The sequence below is a fragment of the Dasypus novemcinctus genome, unplaced genomic scaffold (assembly GCF_030445035.2).
Source record: "Dasypus novemcinctus isolate mDasNov1 unplaced genomic scaffold, mDasNov1.1.hap2 H_1, whole genome shotgun sequence".
NCBI lineage: Eukaryota > Metazoa > Chordata > Mammalia > Cingulata > Dasypodidae > Dasypus > Dasypus novemcinctus.
The window spans coordinates 772396-798058 of NW_026688138.1; the positions used below are offsets into that span (position 1 = coordinate 772396).

The 25663-nt window shown below is 38.5% G+C and overlaps 1 protein-coding gene across 5 annotated transcripts in view; it reads left to right on the forward strand.

Moving 5' to 3' along the window:
• The first annotated feature begins 4199 nt into the window (after window positions 1-4199).
• LOC101434341 (zinc finger protein 596-like) overlaps window positions 4200-25663 on the forward strand; it is a 103073-nt gene continuing 81609 nt past the window's right edge. For all 5 annotated transcript variants that reach the window (XR_011648171.1, XR_011648173.1, XR_011648172.1 and 2 more), the window contains exon 1: window positions 4200-4340. The gene's annotated coding sequence lies outside the window, so the exon portion shown is untranslated. The remainder of the gene's footprint in view (window positions 4341-25663) is intronic.

Consider the following 25663-nt stretch of genomic DNA (forward strand, 5'->3'; position numbering starts at 1 on the left):
ATCATAACAACTTATAATTTCAACTCTAGTTCTTTAAACAATAAAATGGTGTGGTAAAGCAAAAAATACTGATTGGGTCATCCAGGTCTCTAGTCTTAACCGTATTTTTCAAACAAAATAGCTGAAGCAGATGGCCTTAATATTAGTATGACATTTCTTCCATTGTCAAAGCCTGGTTCCTTACAATTTCAATTATTTTATCTTTAGGCTTGCTGATTCTTTCTTCTGCCTCCTCCAATCTGAACTTTAATTATAATTCAATCTACTATTGAATTTTTCATTTCAGTTTTGAGATCCCAAATTTCCATTTGGCTCTTCTTTGTAATTTGCGTAACATCTTACATGAAAAGTAAGATTTTACAAATTTTTAGAAGAAAATATAGAATCACATCTTTAGGACATCAGATCAAGGAAGAGTCCCAAAATAACATGCAATATTTACAAAACATAATAGAAACAAAGCAATAAAGTTGATGTTATTAAAATTTCTAATTTTGTAAAAAAAAAAGTTAAAATAAAAATACAAGTGTAATGGCAAAAAAAGAATTTCTATTTTGTGCCTCATCATCTTGCCTGGCTTACTTATAAGTTCCCCTTTTAAGCAGCCACCCCAGCTAGCCTTTCCCTGCAGGTAACCACAATTAGCAGGGCCTGCATCTCTATATGGTTTGGGATGATAAAAGCTGCCTGCAGCTTCTCCAAGTGGCCCCTTGTGGTGTCTGTCCTTTCACTCAGCATAATTTCCTAGTAGAGTAATTGCAGGTGTAATGACAGAAGCTCCTGCTTCTGAGTGAAACTGAGGCTAGCATTTGCACTGGACACTTAGGATATGCCAGAATAAACAACACAAGAAAGAGAAATCCATTGAGAAAGTGCACTGGGTCTTTTTTGTGTGTGTGTGTGCACTGGGTCTTTAAGACCTGGTAGATGCTGCTCTAAGGCCAGAAACATCTGCTGCTGATAGGGCTGAACCCAAGGTCAGAGTCTATACCATTTCATAGCAGGAAATGCCCACATACAGAAGGAAAAAAAAACCCACAAAATCTCCTCATAATCAGGTGGATACTGGTGGAAGACTGTCAGTGCCTCAGCCCAGAGGGCAGAAACTGGGGCCAGCTTCCACTCACTGGTCCCTCACAGATCCACCAAAGTGACCTTGACCCTCAACCCTAATGTTTAATAGAGCAGGTCTCCTCTGCCAGTCCTCACCCACGCAGCTGCTCCCAGGTGCTGGACTGACCCACAGTAGCAACCACCATTTCTGCAGCTGCTGCTGCAGGACTGAGCAATGTGTGGCTTGTTAGATGTTGGAGTGAGACAGTTGGGATGTGGAGATCAGTGATTGCAGACAAGGATTTATTGGGAAGCTCTCCCAATGGAGGGGGTCTGAAGAGAAACTTCAGCCCTCTCCTGGCAGAGGCAGTTATGAATTTACTCAGTACTGCTGTAGGTGGGAACATAGTTAGTTGGAGTGGATTTGGGTTTAGGTAAGACCCAAGGGCCTATAGGGATGGCTAAGGGGTGGTAGGCTAGGGGCAGTGAATTCTAGGGGTACAGAAGGGGTTGGTAGGGTCATGTGGCTCCTTTGTCTATTCTTGTGAGGAAATGAACTGTATCTGGACACCTAGGCTCAGGATGGAGGGCTGTTCTATGTCACAGGATGTGGCTCCTTCTGAGTAAATGGCTGGTCACCCTTCCACAATGGGGCAGGTTAGTAATAAACTTGCAGCTTCTGCAAGTTGTAGCTGTTATGCCGGCTAGGGATGGGACTGGCTAGGGATGGGACTGGCTAGGGATGGGGCCTAGTCCTGTCACAGTTCACTGGTTCTTGCTTTCACTTTCAAAAGCTGAACTCTGCAGTCCCATGTTTCTCCTGGCACTCCTGTTGTTCTAAAAATCCATTCTGGTTTCAGGTGAGCCATCTAGTTAATTCCATTCTCTTTTTTCAGTTTTTATTTTTCTAGTGTAGGGAACTCTTTGTAAAACTTCCTGCTCTGCCATTCTGTGCCTGACAGCTTGATTCTTGATAATGTGTCTACCAAGAAATAAACTGAGCTGCAAGGCAACAAAGGCATTTATTTGGGGCCTTAGAATTGCAATTTGGTGAGCATGGATTTAGATAACAATCCCAATTAAACCTTATCTTGGCATTTTCAGGCAAGGGTTTTGAAAGAGAAAGAAGATTACAAAAGCTATGTGTGATTGGTGGATATTTGGGGTGCTCCAAATGTCTTTCAGGTGAATATTTTACTGAGTTCTTTATCTTGTGGTTTGTTTATGGAGGTCCAGATATCCTTGGGATTCTGATGAACATTGTTGCTTGAGGCTTTGCATACTTTGACAGTTTGTAATATCTGACTGGGACACAATCAAGGGTACCAATATATATATAGGAGTCTCAAAAGAAGAAGAGAGAGATAAGGGCCCAGAAAATAATTAAAGAAACAATGACAGCACACTTCCCATATTCATGCCCAAATGGAAGGCATGAATATACAAATCTAAGTTGCTGTATGAATGCCAAGTAAAATAAAGGGAAAGAGAGCCACATAAAGACACTTTATGATCATCCTGTCCAATGACAAAGACAAAGTAGTATTTTGAGTTCTTCCACCTATCACAGGGTAAGCAAAACCTGGGCCAAAATAAGTTCCTATTCCTGCAATGACCCAGTTCATGTCTCCAGGGTCTGCACATAGTTACTTGGTCTCTGGGGAGATTAGGGTGGATAAAAAGGGGCCCCAGATAAAAAGCCTGAAAAGAGAGGTGGCTGGTATATGTATTTGCTCAAGAGGGGGAACTGAGAGGCCTCTAACCAGGATCTCAAAACTGAGTCAAGATAGAATTTCAAAGAAACTATGTTACAATTGACCCCTTGATGTGTTAACCTCAGTTTTGAGCTTGATTATTTGGGATAGTTGAGAGGTCAAAATAGTTGACTCTCAGAAAATAAATCACAACTTGATCTAAACAGCATAGAAGGTGTATTATTATAATTGTAAAAAGGAAGAACCAAGTAGAAACACGAGAAGTCCCTGGAGGCTGCTTGCAGAAATATTTCCCACTTGTTTAGCATTAGCAACAAGAATAAAATCCTGTGTAGCAGTGACTTCTAGTAATATTCTTGATTGAATTATGGAGTGTGCCAAAGGTACGGTTTATGCTTTCTCTGGTGAGGGTTTTGTGGTCCAGGTATTTAGTTAGAGTGGCCTCGTGACCAGTGCTGTTAATCCACATACAATAAGTATTAACATTACAAATTACTTCTTGATTAATGCTTAATCAAGGGGCAATCTAACATCAAAAAACATTTTTCAAGGGTTATCTGCCTTGATTTAACTGGCTGAATATTTTTTATCTTTTCAAAATTTGAAACACTAGACTTGTAGATATTCATAATTAGATGTCAATGAGTTTTGAGAGTTTGGTTAGAGCAGTGGTGCCTGCAGCCATTCTCAAAGCATTGCAAATATCAATATTATAGCTAGGACTGTGGCGTGTCAATGATGTTTGGCTAGGATGTGGGAAGAATGATTAACATTTAAAAAACTGGGAAGCCCCAGGACAGTCCAAATACTGTTTGTGACTTGGGGCAGTGGAAGAGCAAAGTAGTAGGATTCGCTCTTTTTCGTTGGGCAGGAGGCTGATTGTCTCAAATCTGCCTAAGCTGATTTTGATGAGAATATGGTTTTTATGGATTTAAACAGGGCAGGGTGGAGTGGTTACTATCAAAATAGTAAGTATACACACGGGTTGGCCTAGTTTTAAAATAACTGTTAACAATGGTGGGGCAAATCTAGCCAGTTTCAGTAATTCAGATATTAGATTTTAGCTATTTTATAATATACTGGAAAATAACGGGAAAAAATGCATCTATGTAATGATTCATTAGCACAATCATTTGTTAATTCCTAACGCTCAGTTACAGATAGAAAATCCATGTTCACGTGAAGAGATTATTGAAGGGTTTCCTGTACACACGACCTCATAAACATGAAGGTGAGACAGGTTCCCTTTAAATACAGAAAAGGACAACGAGAAAGTTTGTAAAAATTGGTACATACTGTAAGTCTTCACAAAGGTCTGAAATTAAGAGAAATTAAAGCTTGGGCAAAAGTGAAACGCAAAAGAAAAAAAAGAAAAAACGAAAAAGTGAAACGCACGAAACAAGACGCTTCGGAGAGGGTGACGTCATCAACACGGCGCCGGAAGACAGTCTCCGGAAAACCCTCGCCGGAGAGTCAGTGAATGTAAGGACCGATTCTTCTTAGAGCCCTAGAGGATGGTAGAAACAGAAGGACTCCACAAATGCTGACTTGAAGAAAGAGAAAAATTACCAGGTAGGACACGCCTATCCCAGATCAGACCCCGTCCCCTTCCCCTTCACTGCGTTCCAGAAAAGCTGGGGAGTTCTCCAGAGGCGGCGAGGGGTCCAGGGCCCTCACGCAGGGAACACAGACTTGACAGGGACTCACAGGAGTTAGAACTCCACGCATGTCCGGGAGCCCACGCCCGCTGAGCTCCAGGGCTGGAAACAAGGTTGCGGGGAGAGGGAAACTGCAGCAGAACGGCAACCACCCAGCGGTTCCTGTCGGTGGGACTCCCGAAATGCGGAATGGACTTTCCTGAGTGCCCCACTTTTCTGACTCCCCAGTAATGGACAACCTGATAGGGAAAAAAACCACTGGCAGAAAGGCCTAACAGAAAAAAATGGGGAAAGGTTAAACTGAATTGCTGTCAGACCAGAGTATCCCGGAACTGAAAAGTGTAAGGAAAACTGAGTGAGGGTGAGAATTTAAACAAATCCTAGGTAGGAGCTTGGGAGAAAACTCTGCACAAAAACAAACAGAATAGATTAAGATTCCCAGAGAAGAAAGGAAACTTACAAGTTATTGCAGAGTATTCTCAGGTTTCAGTTTCTAGGAAAATTTAGTACTTAAAAGAGCTAGGAACCTTGTTAAGCTTCAGATTGCTGATGTAGGGCTTAGCATGAGGCACTCTACCTGGGACCTACCTAATTTATTTAACACTTTCCCCCATTTTTTATCTCTCAGCTTTTGAGAGTTGTGATCAGAATTTAAGGTGTTGGGCCAATTTTCAATTATTGCCTAAGGTCTTGGAGTAGTACTTGCTGGTAGTTTTCATGTTGGGCCCATAGATTGTCATGATGTTGTCAATTTTTCCTTGATCATCATTTGTCATGAGACATAAAGAAATCATTTGCTGGTTCACAAGCAGCTAGGGATACACACTGAAAACTCTTGAGAGAAAACAGCGCATCAGGGGGACTGAAATGGGTTTTATAAAGAGATAGAATACCCACATCATATTATGCCCCCATGATTTGAACCAGCTGAAATCAAAGTGATCAAATCAGGGCTCTGAGAAAGGCCTTAGGTATTTAAACCATGTGCCTTGTTTAATTATTTTATGCAATTGTGTCTCAATTTTCCAGAAGTGTTTATCCAACTATAACAGTTGGTGTTGGCAATGGCAAAAATGTCTCCTTGTTCAGCTAGTAAGCAATCAAGTACAGCAATGCTAAACAAGTTTAGCTAATGAATCTAGTGACTGTTGTGCAACTATAGCTCTAGCAGTAGAGTCAGAAACTTTTCTATTGTGATTGTTAGATTTCTAATTGTGTTTTCATTTGTGTTAACACCAAGTCAAGGAAGCACCAATCTGCTCAAATAGGTAAATCCAGAATCACAAGTTTCCTGGGAAAATCCCATTTTGCCTGAAAATGTAGATTGAGGGGACTAGTCCAGTATGATGTTTCATATTGGTTATAGGGGCAAAGAGGAGACCAAGTGGACATTGCCCTGACATTTACCAGCTATTAAGGCAATTTAGGGCCTAGGCAAATACCTTATGAAAGTGTCCATAAATGAAAATACAGCCCGGTAGAACAAGGTAACAATAGTAAGGTGATGCTTATAGATCCATTACCAGAAATTCTGTCATTTGTCCTTATTAACCACAGGTCTGTGGTATTAGGAATACAAATAAAGAGTTGGCTAAAAATTGTGTTGTGAATCTATTGCAGAGCCAGAGTCTTAAACATGAAAGTGGATATGCATTGTTAAGGTACCTTGTAGTTTGTGAAGACATGTGGCCTCTTACTGTAAGGTCTCCAACTCTTCTTCTATGATATTTGCATTGTTCTCTAGACCAGTTCTGTCTATAGTGCAGGTACAGGTCCAAGAAACTTTAAAGTGGAGTAAAGATGATCTTATGTCTGTTATTTGTATTTGATATGGAAGAAATTGTGCAGTTTGATCCAGAGACTGAAACAATTTGGACAAGAAAAATATGTTATGGGTAGAACATTGGGGACATCTGCATTGTGCAGAGATTGGGATATATGGTAACAAATTCAGTATTCTGTGATGATACTTCTCTTTGAAATATTCTGGGGAAAGCAGACACTGGTGTTGCTTTTAATTAGACTGTCTTTTTATTGTTTACTTGTAGAATTTCTTTCTCTGCAAGAAAGCATAGGGAAATAGAGAGGACTTTGTGCATTACAAAATTAGTAAGATAAAGTCTATGTAAGGACTTGATCTGACATCTTATGAAAAAGTGGGCAACCTCATAATATTGCCTACTTGACTTCCTGGCTAGTTTGATTTTTTTAGTTTCTGGAGGTAGAACAAGTCCAGGACTCTGGTCGAGCCTTTTTTAGCTGAGAGATGTGGGCCCAAGGTTCCAACACCCTGTAATTTAGTTCCAGTGTCAGAAAGGAGCACTTGGTAGCATCTTTTTAATGAGGTTTTAGGATTGTCTTTATTGGTGTCATTTTCTGTAGATCCAGTCTCCTTGTACTGGATTATAATTAATGGGGTGTCTGTTGTGGGTTGGGAAAGGTATCCTTTACCTGTTGGAGTAATCTTTAGCATAATTAAGAATTTCTAAATTCGGTCATGTCATGGTATATCAATAAGTGATCAGCTGTCAATTTTTTCTCAGAGATATAGTTCTGCCAGTAAGAATTTCATATGGAAAAAGTTTGTGTTTCCCAAAAGGAGTGTTATAAATGATCACTGGGGCCAAAGGTAAAATTTGGGCCAGTGAAGGACAGTTTTTCAGTTAACTTAGTTTTATTTTTTGATATAATCTCAATGGTTTAATATATTCCAAGAAAATCTGCAAGTGCATTTTTTAATATTCAGGCCCAGTTCTTTTTGTGCGAGCCTCTATCTTAATGATGACAACCATAGATGGGAGTGAAGTGGCAGAAAGGAGATTATTATTTTTCCATTTTTAATTGTAGTATCAGAACAAATGAGGAAGCCTCTTTGTTTACATAGCAGGCTGAAATCATGGGTTACATCAAAAGCATATCTGTTATCAGTATAGATGTGAACAGATTTTCCTTCAAATAGTAAGCAGGCTCAGGTAAGAGCATAGAGGTCGTCCTCTAGGCAGAAGAAACTTGTGGAAGTCTACCTCATTCAATCCATTTTTAGTAAGTGGTAACCACATAGCTTGCTTGTAATTTACCATCAGAGTTTCTGTCATAAAAGCCATTAGCAAATAAAATGATGTCTGGATTGGTTAAAGGAGTATGTATAGGGTTATTAATTGTGAACTTACCAGTTTACAATCATGGGGTTCCCCCACATTGGTTAAAGGTAGCAGAGCAGTAGGTTTAAGAACATTGAAACACTTTAGATGAAGAGAAGGAAAAGCAGAAGGTTATCATAAGAATTCAGTTTTCTGGAGTAAAAATATTGGGTCTGCTCAGAGTTAAGTGTGCTGAAACATATTTGGCAGCTTCTGCTAGTATTACACAATTTGAGTAAGCACAGGCAACTGCTAAAAAGAAATAAGTTTGAAATTTCCTCTGTATTCTTGAGTTACCATTCTTAAGGCTTGGTTATACACTCAGTGTCTATAATTATTTCCTGTTATCAAAGAGGACAAATTCTGATTAAACCTCTGTGAATAATTATATTGCCATGAAAATATAACATTCAATAAGAATACCCAAAATCTGGGGGGATCAGACAGGAAGATAAAGATGAATGTTTTATGAATAATAGCTTAAGGGAAACCAGTAAGGGATTCGTTGTATCTAGAAAAGAGAACAGTAAAACATTAACAATGATCCAAACAAGACTATAATCACTCTTTACCAGTTCATTTAGTTCTAGGTAATTCTTGTTTCACTTGCTCTTGTCTTAGCAATATTTTAAACCCAGCAGCTTCTTCACTACCATTCTGGAGATCATGACTCAATTCAGTGGTATGCTTTTAAAGTTATTAAATCAATGTCATTAGAACCCAGTGCCTCAGAGAACGGGGAATAGTCTTTTCCAAAATACTTTTTGTTGAAGTTCAGGCATACCAGCCAATAGCTAATTGTGTTTTCAGTGAAGCAAGAGAATAAAAATTATCTGTAGATGACAAAACTTCAAATGGCCATGGTTAATATACTGCTGTTTTACAGAAATGAATATCTGATTAGAGTTCATTAATCATTATTTTAAGATTAATTGAGCTTATGAACAATACTACTATTGTTTCCAATGTCAGGCTGTCGTAAGTATTTGGACATCCTGTGGACAGTGAGGATATTGACATCTCTAAGAACTTTATATAACTTCTAAAATGTTTATATTAATAACATTTTTCCTATAAAATTAACAGGTTAGAAAATCATTTTTAATTTGGTAGCGCTTCCCATACAACTGATAACATATCAAGTAAACCTAACTAGATTTAGCACATCTTTTATTTTTTAGCACTTCCCTTTTTATATGGTGAAAGATCACTTCTCTTTATATAAGATGATTTTCCAGAAGCTCCCTTGAAAATCCCAATGACAGTATGATTTCAAGAAGTCATCATTTAGGTTTGATTGTGGGAAGGCATATGTCAAAAGCTACCAGGTTTTCACATTTTGTGTACCAGGATCATGGTTAACTGTGAGCCTAAAATGACAATAAATGACTTTAAAAGTAAAGAGAGGAGATTGCATGATTGTTAAAGATACATAATTATTTCAAAAGTGAGAAGACTTGTTCACTTAAGCAGTAAAGGATGATAAAGTCAATATAAAGCATAGGAGATTATTTTGATGATACATAATATTTGCTTCTAATCAGGTTACTCAGATGGTTAAATGAAACCTTTTATAACTTCTTAAGTGCAGAGCACTTATCTGCAGATAAACCTTTGGCACATAAGGCTAATTTAATATTAATAGTCAAATGAAAAATAGTTATGTCCTTAGAATTATCAATTTGAATACATTATAAGATATGATTTCATTCTACTCGGGTGTGTTCTTCCTAAATTTATACAGGATTGCCAATCAAATCAGCTAGCATTAAATCTATTAGATCTTTAAGATAAAAAATTTAAATTTATATTTAAAGACAATTGTGTTTTGAAGTATGTTAGCTTGATGACAGTTTCTAAGATCTTTCGGATAACTTAAAATGTAAGATGTACAAGATATGTCTGCCTAAGGGAAAGGAAAGTAGTTTGTCTTTTCATTTTTGTGACAAAGTCCTTTGATACATAAAAGTTTTTAATTTTGTGTGAAGCCCAATTTATCTATTTTTTCTTTCATTGTGCTCTTGGTATAAAGTCTAAGAAACCATTGCCTCACAGAACATCTTGAAGATGCTTCCCTACATTTTCTTTTAGGAGTTTAATAGTCCTGGTTCTATATTTAGGTCTTTGATTAATTTTGAGTTAAATTTTGTATATGTTCTGAGTTAGGAGTACTCATTCATTTTTTTAAAAAAATTTTTTGAAGTATATCATTAATACGTGAACATATGTAAACAGTGTGTATAGTAAAAGTTGTGCACTTACAAAATAAACATGCATAACATCATACAAACAGTGGTCTGATATATCACCCCACCACCAACATCTTGCATTATTGTAAAACACGTTACAAACATGCAAGGGCATAGTCAAAATATTACTATCAACTGTAGTTCATATCTTACATTTGATATATTTTTGCCCAAAGCAACCTTATTCTTTTTAAAATATATTTTTATTACACAGGTTGTAAACTTAAAAAATAATCATGCACATGTTACGATACAGTACCCCTTCACAAACACACCATACCGTGGTGCAATATTTGTTACAGATATGAGCTAATACCATCAGACTATTACAACTAACCATGGTTCCATGGTGTACATTTGACATACTTTTTCCATACCCCCACATTATCAAACAGTACATCTTTAGCATTGATGCAAGAATATTACAGTATTGCTGTTAACCACAGTCCATTGATCACACTGATTGTATTTTTCCCATGCTTCTCCACATTCTGCAATAGTGATGTACTCTGCTCTAGCTCACAGAAGGACACTCTTGCAGCTGTACCCTCAACCACAATTGTGTCTACCTCTGGAATCACTGTGTTACTCAGTTCCTAGATTATTCCCTACGTTTCTTTCAGTAGACATTTTCATCCCTAGACTACCCTTTTCAGCCACAGTCCCATTTATAAACCAGCTGCTACTCACTGTAATGTGTTACCATCAACTCTGTCCATTTCCACACTTTTACAATCAAGTTAATTAAACATGAGTAGTCCTTCTCATCTCTCCTCTTATCTCCTGATAACCTGTTCTCTACGTTTTAACTCCATGTGTTTTTCTTCATATTTAGTTCATATTAATAAGACCATACAATATTTGTTCTTTTGTGTTTGACTTACTTCACTTAGCATAATGTCTTCAAGGTTCATCCATGTTATCATATGTGTCCCAAGTTCCTTTCTTCTTATAGCAGCATAGTATTCCATCATATGTATATACTACATTTTGTTTATTCATTCATCAGTTGATGGACACTTGAGTGGTTTCCATCTTTTGGCAGTTATGAATAATGCCAATGTGAACATCAGTGAAGATGTCTGTTCATGTCAACAGTTATCAATTCTTTTGGATATATTCCTAGTAGAGAAATTGACGGATCATATGGCAGTTCTATACTTAGGTTCCCGGGGAACCACTAAATTGTCTTCCACAGAGACTGCATCATTTTACAATCCCACCAACAGTGAAGGTGTTCCTATTTCTCCACATCCTCTCCAGCATTTTTGCTTTGTTTTTTTTTTTTTAAATAATGGCCATTCTGTGTGGTGTGAGATGATATCCCACTGTTGTTTTTTATTTGCATTTCCCTAATAGCTAGTTGTATGGAACATTTTTTTTCTTGTGCTTTTTGGCCACTTGTATTTCCTCTATGGAGAAATGTCTATTTAAATATTTTGCCCATTTTTTAATTGGATTGCTTGCTCTTTTATTATTGAGTTGTATGATCTCTTCATATAGAATGGAAATCAGTCCTTTATTGGATATGTGGTTTCCAAATGTTTTCTCCCATTGAGTGGGCTGCCTTTTCACCTTCTTGATGAAGTCATTTGAATGACAAAAGTGTTTGAAGAGATCCCATTTATACATGTTTTCTTCCATTGTTCGAGTTTTCACTGTAAGTTTTAAAAATCCCCCACCTACCACCAGGTCTTGAAGATGTTTCCCTAAATTTTCTTCTAGGACCTGTATGGTTCTTGCTTTTGTATTTAGGTCTTTGATCCATTTTGAGTTATTTTTTGTATAAGGTGTGAGATGGGGGTCCTCTTTCCTTCTTTTAGCTATGGATATCCAGTTCTACCAGCACCATTGTTGAATAGAATGTTCTGCCCCAGCTGAATGGGTTTCAGGCTTGTCAAGAATCACTTGATCATAGATGTGAGGGCCCATTTCTGAAGCATCAGTTTGGTTCTATTGATCTGTGTGTCTATCTTTATGCCAGTACCATACTATTTTTACCACTGTAGCTAGGTAATAGGATTTAAAGTCTGGAAGTGAGAATCTTCTAACTTCACTTTTCCTTTTTAAGAGGTTACTGGCTATTTGGTGCCCCATACACTTCCAAATAAATTGGATAATTGTGTTTTCCATTTATTTAAAATATGATGGTGGAATTTTTATTGGAATTGCATATAATCTGTATATCAATTTGGGTAGAATTGACATCTTAATGACATTTAGTCTTCCAGTCCATGAGCATGAAATGTTTTTTCCATTTATTCAGGTCTTTTAAAATTTCTTTTAACAATGTATTGTAGTTTTTTGAATGCATGTCCTTTATATCCTTGGTTAAGTTTATTACTAAATATTCGATTCTTTTAGTTGCTATTGTAAATGGAATTAGGACAAGCTGCTTTGGGAGTTCCTTATTCTGCTGCGATCCTGCCTCTCCTCTTCATTCATTCTTTTGCATATGAAGCTCCAGTTCTCAAAGCACAATTAGTTGAAGGGACTATTTTTGCCTCATTGAGTGGACTTGGCATCTTGTCAAAACTCAATTGGTCTTACATGTCACGGTCTTTACTCTCTGATCAATTCCATTGGTTAATCTATCCTCGTACCCAGCTTTTTTGAACACTGTAGGTCTGTAATATGTTTAAAAGCCGGGAAATTTGAGTCCTCTGACTTCATTATTCTTTTTCAAGATACTTGTGAATATTCGGGGCCCATTTTCCTTCCAATTAACTTTGATCTTTGGTTTTTGCATTTCTGCAAAGTACGTTGTTGGAATTTTTATGAGAATTGCATGGAATCTCTAAATCATATTGCATAGAATTGACATTTTAACAATACTTAGTCTTCCAATCCATGAACACTGAATGTCTTTCCATTTATTTAGGTATTCTTTCATTTCTTTTAGCAATGTTTTGCTTTTTTTCCTGTATACTGTTCCTTTACATCCTCAGTGAAATTTATTCCTATATGTTTGATTGTTAGTTTGTTATTGCAAGTTGAATTTTCCCTTGATTTCCTCCTTAGATTGCTCTTTATGTGGGCATAGAAACACTACTGATTTTTGCATGCTAATTTTATATCCTGTCACTTTGCTGAAATAATTTATTCTCACAGGATTTTGGTTATTTTTTGTTACTTTCCATATATGGAATCAGGTCATCTGCAAATAGTGAATGTTTTCCCTCTTTCTTTCCAATTTGACTGCCTTTATTTCTTTTTCTTTCATAAATGCAGTGGCTAGAACTTCCAGTAAAATGTTGAATAGTGGTGACAGTGAGCATCTTGTCTTGTTACCAGTCTAGAGGGAAATCTTTCAGTCCTCTACTGTTGAGTGTGATGTTATCTGTGGGTTTTCCATATGTGCCCTTTATCATGTTGAGGAAGTTTCCTTTAGTCCTTTTTTTCAGTGGTTTTATCAAGAAAGGATGGTGGAGTTGTCAAATGCCTTTTTTCATCAATTGAGAAGATCATGTCACTTTTCTCCCTTCATTTTGTTAATGTGGTGTACCACATTAATTTATTTCCTTACGTTGAACAATCCTTGCATATCTGGGGATCATGGTGTATCATTCTTTTAATGTGTTGTTGTTATAGACCAGCGATATCGACCAGACTCAGACTTTGAATAAAGTTCCAGTTGAGAGCTTTATTAGCCACGCAGCGACTGCCCCATCCTATGCAGAGGAGAGAGCTTTTTTATAGGCCTTTAGGTTCAGGGCAGGGTTGAGGGCAATAGCTCAGCAAGCAAGCACGTACAGAAGCAGATGTTGCGGTTAATTAAGTGCTGGGGATTCTATCAGGGGAGACAAGCGGTTGGGGAGTTTTTATTTACAAGGGTCTGGGTCAGATTGGTCTTTTGGCAGGGGCTGATGAGATTTTCTACAGGAGGAGGCTTTGAGATAAGGTTTTACAGTCGGGCAAGCTTGTTACATAAGCAAGATATATGCGGTTAGGGGGCTGTGGAATTTTCCTCTCGGGTGGGGGTGGTCACAGGCTCCTACTTCTCCACATTGTTTAATTTAATTTGCAAGTATTTAGTTGTGGATTTTTGCGTCTATATTCATAAATACAATTGGCTTGTAATTTTCTTTTCTTTTATTATCTTTATTGTGCTTTAGTGTTAGGGTGATTATAGCCACATAGAATCAGTTAGATAGTGTTCCCTCCACTTCAGTTTTTGGAAGATTTTGAGCAGGATTGATATTAGTTCTTTTTGAAATGAAGACATCTGGTCCAGGACTTTTCTTGGTTGGTAGGTTTTTGATGACTAGTTCAATCTCAATAGTTATGCATGGTCTCTTACGTTCTTCTGTTTCTTCCTTTGTCAGTGTAGGTTAGTTGTATGTTTCTAGAAATTCAGTCATTTCATCTAAGTTGTCCATGTTGTTGACATAAAATTTTTCAAAGTATCCTCTTATAATTCTCTTTATTTCTGTGTAGTCAGTGGTGATATCCCCTCTCTCATTTCTGATTTTACTTATTTGCATCATCTCTCTTTGTCAATCTAGCAAAGGGTCCGTCAATTTTACTGATCATTTCGAAGAACCAACTTGTGGTATTGTTAATGCTCTCTATTGCTTTTATTCCCAATTTCATTTATTTTTGTTCTAATTTTTGTTATTTCTTTCCTTCTGCTTGTTTTGAGATTAATTTACCATTCTTTTGATAGTTCTTCCAGTTATGAAGTTAGGTCTTTGATCTTAGTTCTTCTGTTTTCTTATTTGGTAAGCATTTAGGGTGATATATTTCCCCTGTAGGACTGCCTTCACTGCTTCCCCTAAGTTTTGGCATGTTAGGTTCTCATTTTTCTGTTTCAAGATGTTTACTGATTTCCCTTGAAATTTCTTCTTTGATCCACTGATTAGTTAAGAGTGCATTATTTAACTTCTATATATCTGTTGATTTTCCAATTCTCCTCCTGTTATTTGCAACTTCATTCCATTGTGGTCAGAGAAGAGGCTTTATATGGTTTCAATCTTTTAAAATTTATTGAAACTTGTTTTGTGACCCCAACATCTATTCTTGAGAGTGATCCATGTGCTCTTGAGAAGAATATATATCATGATCTTCTGGGTGCAGTGTTCTGTATATGTTAGGTCTTGTTGATTTCTCTTATTCAAGCTTTCTGTTCCTTGTTGATCTCTTACGTAGATGTTTTATCTATTGATGAGAGTGGTATGGAGGTAGCCAACTGTTATTTTGAAGTGTCTATTTCTCCCTTCAGTTTTGTCAGTCCTTGCCTTAGGTATTTTGTGGCACCATAGTTAGCTGTAAAAATATTTATGACTGTTATTTCTTCTTAAAGGATTGCCCCTTTTATTAACATATAATGTCATTCTTTGCCTCTTACCACAACTTTTGATTTAAAGTATATTCTGTCCTATATTCATAAACCTATTTCCAGGTCTTTTTTGGTTGTTATTTGCATGGAATATCTTTCTTCAACTTTAAATTTCAACCTGGTTATGTCTTTGTGTGTAAGTTAAGTCACTTTGCAAACAGCATATAGTTGGCTCATGCTCATTCTGGCAATCTTTTGTCTTTCGACTGGGGAGCTTAATCGATAAATATTCAGTGTTACTACGGTAAAGGCAGTACCTATTTCAACTATTTTGTCCCTTGTTTTTTATATCTGTGATAGTATGAAGTTCTTTTATGAATCTTAAAAAAAGAGATTATGTTTGTGAACTAATTCATTCAAAAAGGGTGTGAGGCCCTTTTTGATTGGACTGTGTCAGTGGGGCATGACTCAAATTGAGTTTTCACCCTCCTAAAGGAGTTGATAGAGTCACGGAGAGAGGCAGACCCACAGGGAAAGGGAGCCACCATTTTTTAGCCTGTCATATGAGAGAAAGTAGAGAGTAGAGAAAGCACGGACTCCAGGTTTTCCTACAGCTGCAGTAAGGGAGAGAAGCCCCAAGAGAATGAGAGAGGAGGCCCAGAAAGAGATAAGCCCTATGCCTGGTTGGCCACAGTTGAACTCTGGGAGATGGCAGATTCTGGAGGGGAAAACAGAGACCTTGGCAGAAATTGGTGGCCATCTTACTTCACCACTTGGCAGCTGGCTTTGGTGAGAAAGCATTTCTGATGGTGCCTTGATTTGGACATTTCCTAGTCTCAGAACTGTAAGCTTTTATCCCAAATAAATCTTCAAAAAAGTCAACCCATTTCTGGTACTTTGCATCGGCAGCTCTTTGACAAACCAAGACAATGTCCTATCTTTTTTTTCCTGCTCTTTTCCTTCATTGAAAAGTTCTTTCTACAGAGTTGTTTTTTTATGATGCTTCTGACTGATCCTTTCTCACTTCTGTTTCTGTATGTTTTAAAAATACTTTTTCTTTATTACCCTGGGGTTTATACGTACACCGTACATCAATAACCTACAAATTTAAAAAGATACCAACTTAGCATGAATAATATAGATATTCTCTGAAACTTCATTTCTTCACACTACTCAAAGTTACTCTCTGCTGTCTTTTCCTTTCTTTTTTTTTTTTAATATTTATTTATTTATTTTTAATTACATTAAAAAAAATATATGAGGTCCCATTCAACCCCACCGCCCCCGCCCCCCACTCCCCCCACAGCAACACTCTCTCCCATCATCGTGATACATCCATTGCACCTGGTAAGTTCATCTCTGAGCATCACTGCACCCCATAGTAATGGTCCACATCATAGCCCAGACTCTCTCACGTTCCATCCAGTGGGCCCTGGGGGGATCTACAGTGTCCCGTAATTGTCCGTGAAGCACTATCCAGGACAACTCCACGTCCCGAAAACGCCTCCACATCTCATCTCTTCCTCCCGTTCCCCACACCCAGCAGCCCCCATGGCTACAGTTCCCACACCCATTCCACATTTTCTCTGTGGACATTGGATTGGTTGTGTCCATTGCACACCTATGTCAAGTGAGGGCTTAGATTGCACATGGGTACTGGATGCACTCTTCCCGCTTCTAGTTGTAGACACTCTAGGCTCCATGTTGTGGTGGTTGACCTTCTTCAACTCCATGTTAGCTGAGTGGAGTAAGTCCAATAAGTCAAAGTGTAGGAGCTGAAGTCTGTTGAGGCTCTGGGCCTGGGTGTCATATTATCAGTCCAGAGATTCAAATCCCCTACATATATCTTAAACCCAGCACCAACTACAATTCCAATAAAGTAGCATGCAAGTCTTGTGAAAAGAGATCCCCTCTGAGTCCATTTCCATCACGCAGAAACACCAGCTCCAAAGAAGGGCCATCTGTCATGGCAGTGAACCCCTTCTGCCATGACCATAGAACCCGTGGGTCTCTTTATCCCTCAAAAGAACCAATACCTGGGGTTGTATCTACCTTATCTGTCTCTTAGACTCTGTTCAGTTGTACATAGGGGTATTCCTTCTGACAACCTCCAGACTCTTTTTTAGAGACTCACAGCCTTATAATCTCATTTCTCCTTCCCATTTCCCCCTTACATTAGGTCACACCGCTTCCCGAAGTCATGTTATTATATGTAGACAGGTATATTCTGCTGTTCCGCATTGAATCTTTAATTCAAGGTCATTTTCTAGTTGCTTCTTAAGCTGGTATGTGGTAGTGATCCCTCGGTGCCAGGGAGGCTCATCCCCGGGTGTCGTGTCCCACGCTGGGGGGAATGTATCACATCTACACGCTGAGTTTGGCTGAGAGTGGCCACATTTGAGTAACATGAAGGCTGTCAGGAGGAAACCCCCAGGCACAATGCTACTCTAGGCCTTGTTCTTATTGCAGGTGCATAGGCTCAAAAGTGTAGCCATTAGTATCAAGAGCCCACTGTTGGGCCCTCCTTCCTTCCTGGTTCTTGCCGTTGCACCTGGAGGATTGCCGCTGCTCTCCCAGGGCCCACAACAGTGACCCCCCGGCCAGGAGCCCAGTACCCCCCCAGCTGTTGTTTTTAATTGTTTCCACTATGAGTATATATAGACATTACCATATACCCTGGGCATATGCCCTGTATAACTCCGTGTCAACCATATATATCCTGTCAATAACATCCCATATCAGTATTCCTCTGCTGCCATTGTTGAACCACTCTGTGATCCAAAACTTCCCGTAAAGTGAATCCCAACATAATGTCAGCTTCAGAAGAGTCTTAGATCACCAAAATTCATATATACAATATACAGTATTTCCCCAGATCCACCATAAAACCTTTTCCCTTCCACAGCAATAATCTTTTAACTTATTCATATCATATTTCCTGAAACTGATGTACAGATTCCGAAACTATAGTTTTCAAACAAGGTAACATTTGTGCTTACTATGTGGTCCATACTTTAGGTTGTACAGTTTTCTAAATTTTTTAGTTATCCTATGTTTTGTCTTATGGTTTTCATTATTAGTCTGTCGTCCCCTATATGTTTTTGGTGTAATATTAGCTGTTTTATATTCATCCTCGTGTACTCTCACATAACTCCTCTTTTGCCCCCTTATTTACATTTGTTCCATCCATTGCACGTCCATTTTCCCCTCCCCTTAGGGCCCACAACGCCTGCCAATCTAATGCCCTGGGAGCCGTCCTTTCTCACGAGAGATACAGTTCTCTCTATTCGACGGCATTAGTCTTCCCCAGGATATGGGTCCACCCCACCCAATGGTAGAACCCACCTTGGCAAAATGAGCCTTCAGCTATTCCCTCCGGAGTCCGTCCCGCATCAGACCATACCCCCTGAGCGTCCTAACCAGGTAACCCTCCTACTTATACTTTGATACGTTTTACTCAACATTTAGTTCTCAATGAACTTCTGGCACTCTCCCATGTTTGTATGTTGCCCCTCCCTCCCACCTATTTCTTGGACCATATTACCCCTTTTCCCATCCCCAGCCCCCCTCAAACCCAGAAAACCCCACCTGAAGGTAACCCCTTGCCCCCATTTTGTCCCTTCTTTGTGCTCATACTTACCCCCAGCTCATCACAGATTCCACCCCTACAGACATTAACTCACAGCCTTCCTCCACCCCCCGATTTCCAGTAAGCCACTTTTCCAGACTCTAGCTCTCTGAGGCAGTTAACTTATTTCATATCATTGAGGTCATATAGTATTTGTCCTTCAATGCCTGGGTTGCTTCACTCAACATAAGATTCTCAAGGTTCATCCATGTTATCACGTGCGATTGTAGTGTATTGGTTCTTACAGCTGAGTAGTATTCCATTGTGTGTATATACCACATTTTATTGATCCACTCATCTGTTGATGGACTTTTGGATTGATTCGAACTTTTGGCGATGGTGAACAATGCTGCTATGAACATTGGTGTACATATATCGGTTTGTGTCCTTGTTTTCAGATCTGATGGGTATATACCCAGCAGTGGTATTGCTGGGTCATATGGCAAATCTATGGATAATTTTTTCAGAAACTGCCAAACTGTCCTCCAGAATGGTTGGATCCTTCTGCATTCCCACCAGCAATGGATGAGTGTTCCCCTTTCTTCACATCCTCTCCAGCATTTGTATTCTACTGTTTTTTTCATGGCTGCCAATCTTATGGGAGTAAGATGGTATCTCATTGTAGTTTTGATTTACATTTCCCTGATAGCTAGGGATTTGGAGCATTTTTTCATGTGCTTTTTAGCCATTTGTATTTCTTCTTTGGAGAAGTGTCTGTTTAAATCTTTTTCCCATTTTTTAAATGGGTTGTTTATCTTTTTGTTTTCGAGATCTATGAGTTCTTTATATATGCAAGTTATAAGTCTCTTATCAGATATGTGGTTGCCAAATATTTTCTCCCATTGTGTGGGTTCCCTTTTTACTTTCTTGACAAACTCCTTTGAGGTGCAGAAGGCTTTAATTTTGAGGTAGTCCCATTTATCTATTTGTTCTTTTGCTGCTCGTGCTTTTGGTGTGATATTCATGAAGCCATTTCCTATTACAAGGTCCTGTAGATGTTTCCCTACACTGCTTTCTAAGGTCTTTATGGTCTTGGCTCTTATATTTAGGTCTTTGATCCATCTTGAGTTGATCTTTGTATAAGGTGTGAGATGGTAATCCTCTTTCATTCTTCTACATATAGCTATCCAGTTCTCCAGGCACCAGTTGTGAGGGTTTGGTGGCTTTATCGAATATTATATGGCTATATACATGAGGTTCTATATCTGAACTTTCAATTCGATTCCATTGGTCTGTGTGTCTCTCCTTATGCCAGTACCATGCTGTTTTCACTACTGTAGCTTTGTAGTATGTTTTGAAGTCAGGAAGTGTGATTCCTCCTATTTCGTTTTTCTTTTTCAATATGTCTTTGGCTATTCGGGGCCTCTTTTTATTCCAAATAAATTCCATAGTTAGTTTTTCTAGTTCCTTAAAGAAGGCTGTGTTGATTTTTATTGGGATTGCATTGAATGTGTAGATCAGTTTTGGTAGGATAGACATCTTAATAATATTCAGTCTTCCTATCCATGTACAGGGAATATTCTTCCATTTATTTAGGTCTTCTTTGATTTCCTTGAACAATCTTGTATAGTTCTCGATGTATAAGTTTTTTACCTCTTTAGTTAAATTTATTCCTAAGTATTTGATTTTTTTATTTACTATTGTGAATGGTATTTGTTTCTTGATTTCCTCCTGATCTTGCTCATTATTGGTGTATAGAAATGCTACTGATTTTTGCGCATTGATCTTATAACCTGCGACTTTGCTAAACTCATTTATGAGTTCTAGGAGCTTTGTTGTAGATCTCTCAGGGTTTTCTATATATAGGATCATGTCATCTGCAAATAATGAAATTTTGACTTCTTCCCTTCCAATTTGAATGCCTTTTATATCTGGTTCTTGTCTCAGTGCTCGAGCCAGTACTTCCAAGACAATGTTAAATAGGAGCGGAGACAATGGGCATCCTTGTCTTGTTCCTGATTTTAGAGGGAAGGATTTCAGGATTTCGCCATTGTAAACAATGTTGGCTTTAGGTTTTTCATATATACTCTTTATCATGTTCAGAAAGTTTCCTTGTATTCCGATCTTTTGGAGTGTTTTTATCAGGAAGGGGTGCTGTATTTTGTCAAATGCCTTTTCTGCATCTATAGATATAATCATGTGGTTTTTTTCTCTCAATCTGTTTATATGGTGTATTACATTGATTGATTTTCTTATGTTGAACCATCCTTGCATACCTGGAATAAATCCCACTTGGTCATGGTGTATAATTCGTTTAATGTGTTGTTGAATACGATTAGCAAGTATTTTGTTAAGTATTTTTGCGTCTAGGTTCATTAGAGAAATTGGTCTGTAATTTTCCTTTCTTGTGGTGTCTTTGTTTGGCTTTGGTACTAGCGTAATGTTGGCATCATAGAAGGAATTAGGCAGTGTTCCTTCTGTTTCGATTTTTTGGAATAGTTTCAACAGGATTGGTGTTAGTTCTTTCCAGAATGTTTTGTAGAATTCACCTGTGAAGCTGTCTGGCCCTGGGCTCTTCTTAGTTGGGAGATTTTTAATGACTGATTCTATCTCTTTGCTTGTGATTGGTTTGTTAAGATCATCAATTTCTTCTTTCATCAGTATGGGCTGCTTATGAGTTTCTAGGAATTTGTCCATTTACTCTAAATTGTCATTTTTGTTGGAATACAGCTTTTCAAAGTATCCTCTTATGATAGTCTTTATTTCTGTGGGGTCAGTGGTGATATCACCTTTCTCATTTCTTATTTTGTGTATTTGCATCTTTTCTCTTTTTTTCTTTGTTAGTCTCGCTAAAGGTTTGTCAATTTTGTTGATCTTCTCAAAAAACCAGCTCTTGGTCTTGTTTATTTTTTCAAGTGCTTTCTTATTTTCTATTTCATTTAGTTCTGCTCTTATCTTTGTTATTTCCTTCCTTCTTCTTCCTGTTGGGTTACTTTGTTGTTGTTTTTCTAATTCCTTCAAATGTGCAGTTAATTCTTCAGTTTCTGCTCTTCTTTTTTGATATATGAATTTATGGCTATAAATTTCCCTCTCAGTACCGCTTTTGCTGCATCCCATAAATTTTGGTATGTTGTGTTATCATTATCATTTGTTTCAAGGTAGTCATTGATTTCTTTTGAGATTTCCTCTTTGACCCACTGTTTTTCTAAGAGTGTGCTGTTTAATTTCCAAATTGTCGTGTGAAGTCTGGGTCTCTGTCCCTTGCAAATTTCCAGCTTGACTCCACTGTGGTCAGAGATATTGTTTTGTATGATTTCGATCTTTCTGAATTCATTAAGCCTTTCTTTGTGGCCTAGCATATGGTCAATCTTGGAGAATGTTCCATGTGCGCTTGAGAAAAATGTATATCCTGCTGTGTTTGGGTGTAATGATCTATATATGTCTATTAGATCCAGCTCTTCTAATATACTGTTCAAATGTTTTGTTTCTTTAGTGATTCTCTTTTGAGATGTTCTGTCCAGAGTTGATAGTGGTGTATTAAAATCCCCCACTATAATTGTAGATGCATCTATTCTTTAACTTAGTTTTTCCAGCGTTTGCCTCACATATTTAGAGGCGCCCTTGTTAGGAGCATAAATATTTATGATTGTTCGATCTTCTTGACAAATTGTCCCTTTCACTAAAATATAATATCCTTCTTTGTCTCTCACAATTGTTTCGCATTTAAAGTCTATTTTGTCTGATATTAATATAGCTACTCCTGCCTTTTTTTGGTTGTTGTTTGCTTGTATGATTGTTTTCCAGCCATTCACTTTCAACCTCCATGAGTCTCTGGGTCTAAGATGTGTCTCTTGTAGGCAGCATATAGATGGGTCGTATTTCCTTATCCAGTGTCCCAGTCTGAATCTTTTGATAGGTGAGTTTAATCCGTTGACATTCAGTGTTATTACGTTTAGAGAGTTATTTATGGTAGCCATATTTTGGTTGGATTTGTGTTTGTTATATTTTGTTTGTATTATTTTATTTTCCCCTTCTATTTTTGTCTTTCTTGTTGCTTTTACACTCTCCTCCATCTCTGACTGTCCTGTTTTTTCCTTTCTTCCTGCAGAATTCCCTTAAGAATTTCTTGAAGGGGAGGTTTCTTGTTGATATACTCTTTCAGTTTCTGTTTATCTGTGAATATTTTGAACTCTCCATCATTTTTGAATGCTAGTTTAGCTGGATAGAGTATTCTTGGTTGGAAATTTTTTTCCTTTAGTACCTTGACTATATCATACCACTGCCTTCTTGCCTCCATGGTTTCAGATGAGAAATCAGCACTTAATCTTATGGAGTTTCCCTTGTATGTGATGGTTTTCTTTTCTCTTGCTGCTTTTAGAATTTTTTCTTTGTCTTGAGCATTGGATAATTTGACAAGTATATGTCTTGGGGTGGGCCTGTTGGGGTTTATGACCAGTGGAGTGCGCTGTGCTTCTTGGATATGTACATCTGTCTCTTTCAGTAGATTTGGGAAGTTTTCATTCATTATTTCCTGCAACACTCCTTCTGACCCCTTTCCCTTCTCTTCTCCTTCTGGAATGCCTATAATACGTATGTTTGAGCGTTTTGCATTATCATTCAGGTCCCTAAGTCCTATCTGGATTTTTTCTACCTTTTTATTGACCACTTCTACTATCTGTTTGATTTCCGATGCACTGTCTTCCACATCACTAATTCTCTGCTCTGCCTCTTCTAGTCTGCTGATATTTGCTGCAAGTGTATTTTTGATTTCTTGAACTGTGGTGTTCATTCCCATCATATCTGTTATTTTTTTGCGCATGTGTGCAATTTCCCCTCCGAGTGTTGTCTTCACGCTGTTAACCTCTTTCATTACTTCATCACATTTGTCGGTGATAAATGTTCTGAGATCTTTCATTGCTTGTGCGAAGTCCTGCCCCCCTTCCTGATTTTCAGTTTGTTGATTGGATTCAGCCATGTTTTCCTGATTACTGGTTTGGTTTGTAGATTTTTGTTGCTGTCTTGTCAACATTTTTTCTTGACGGGTTTAATCAGTTCCTTAGCTTCTTTGTCTAGTCTTGGAGATTAATTAGCTGTTGTTTTTGCATAAGTGTTATATCTTCTCTTTGTCACTTTGTTCTTCTTATTCCAATTTCTTATTGCTAGTTAAGCTCAGTTTAAAGGAAAGTATTAGTGCTGGGGAAAGTCAATTGTGTAAGGAAGGAAAAAGTGTGAAGTAGTATTGGTGATATATGTTTACAAAGCAACAATATGACTTCTGGGAGGATGGAGGTTAGATCATGTAAATTGTGTAGAGTTATAGTAGTAGGAAAGTACCTATAATGAGGTAGACGACTGAATATGGGAGGAATGTGGTACGTACTAAGAGGCTATTGTTTTCATGAGAGAGGGAAAGAGAAAAGAAAGGTAATAGTTTCAGGGACGAATATCAGATGGAAAACTAACAAAGGTATTAGAAATTAAGAGTTAGACACTTTGTGGATCAAAGAAAGGGAGATGGAATATAGGAGAGATAGCAGATGGTGGAGGATATCAAGTTGTAGGGGAAAGGGGATAGTGTAGATAGGCTAAATCTATTCACAGAGAAATGAGGCAGTGGAGGGTGAGGAAACCCAGCAAATGTGAGGTATTTCCTGTAGGACCTATTGTATTGTTAAGGTAAAATAGTATAAGAAGAATATTGGGGACAAGAAAGAGAGGATTGAAAAAGAAAAAAAAAGAACAACAAGAACAACAACAACAAAAAATAAAAAAAAAAACACAAAAAAAAACCCAAAGAACAGAAACCCCGCCGCCAGGCTCGGCTGGGCTCAGCTGGGCTCCGGTCCCCCGCCCGCCGCCCGCCTTGGCTCGGCTGGGCTCGGCTGGGCCTGGCTGGGCTCGGCTCTCCCGCTCGCCGCCCGGCGCGGCGCGGCTGGGCTCGGCCGAGCTCAGCTGGGCTCCGCCCCTCCGACCGCCGCGGCTCAGCCGGGCTCGGCAGGACTCGGCTACCCTGGCCGCCGCCCGCCGGGGCTCCGCGTGGTGCTAGCTGCCTCGGCTCCACCTACCCAAGGAGGGAATCCTCCACACGTAGCTGGGATCTCCGTGTATATTTCACAGATGGATCCTCTCTGTTACCTTCCCTCCAAATCGATGTCCAGACACCTCTGGACCAGGAAAAATCCCGAAACAGCCGGTCCCAAAGAGTCTCCGACGCCTCCCAGCCAATTCCCCCCAGGAGCTAGTAACCGGGAAGTTCACTCAGCCGCCATCTTGCCTCCCCCTCCCGAAAAGTCCCAATTTATATCTTATAGACCAGTCCTTTCCGTTACCTTCCCACCAAATCGATGTCCAGACACTTCCTGCCCTGAAAAAATCCTGAAAAAGCCTGGTCCCGGAGAACCTCCAGGGGTGCCCAGCTGCCTCTTCCCCCTCTTTTCCTTTCAACTTGCAGAATTCCCTTAGTAATTTTTTTAAGACAGGCCTTTTGTTAACAAACCCTTTCAGTTTCTGGTCACCTGTGAATATTTTAAACTCTCTTTTGAAGGAAAGTTTTACTGGATAAAGAATTCTAGGCTAGGAGTTTTTTCTCTTTCCATACTTAAATACATCCTACAAATGCCTTCTCACCTCCATGCTTTCTGGTAAGAAATCAGCACTTAGTCTTATTGAGGATCCCTTGTATGTACTTAATCACTTTACTCTTGTTGCTTTCAGAATTCTCTCTTCATCTTTGGCATTTGGCTTTCTGATTAGTTTGTGTCTTGGAGTAAGCAATGTATTAATGTATTCTGCTTGGAATATGTTGTCGTTCTTGGACATGTATATTTGTCTTTCATAAGAGTAGGAAATTTTCAGCCATTATTGCCTCAAATATTCTTTCTACCTCTTTTCCATTCTCTTCTCCTCCTGAGACACCCATTATGTGTGTGTGTGTGTGTACTTGATGCTGTCACTCAAATCCCTGATAAAATGCTTAATTTTTCTTTTCTTTTTTGTTTTTTT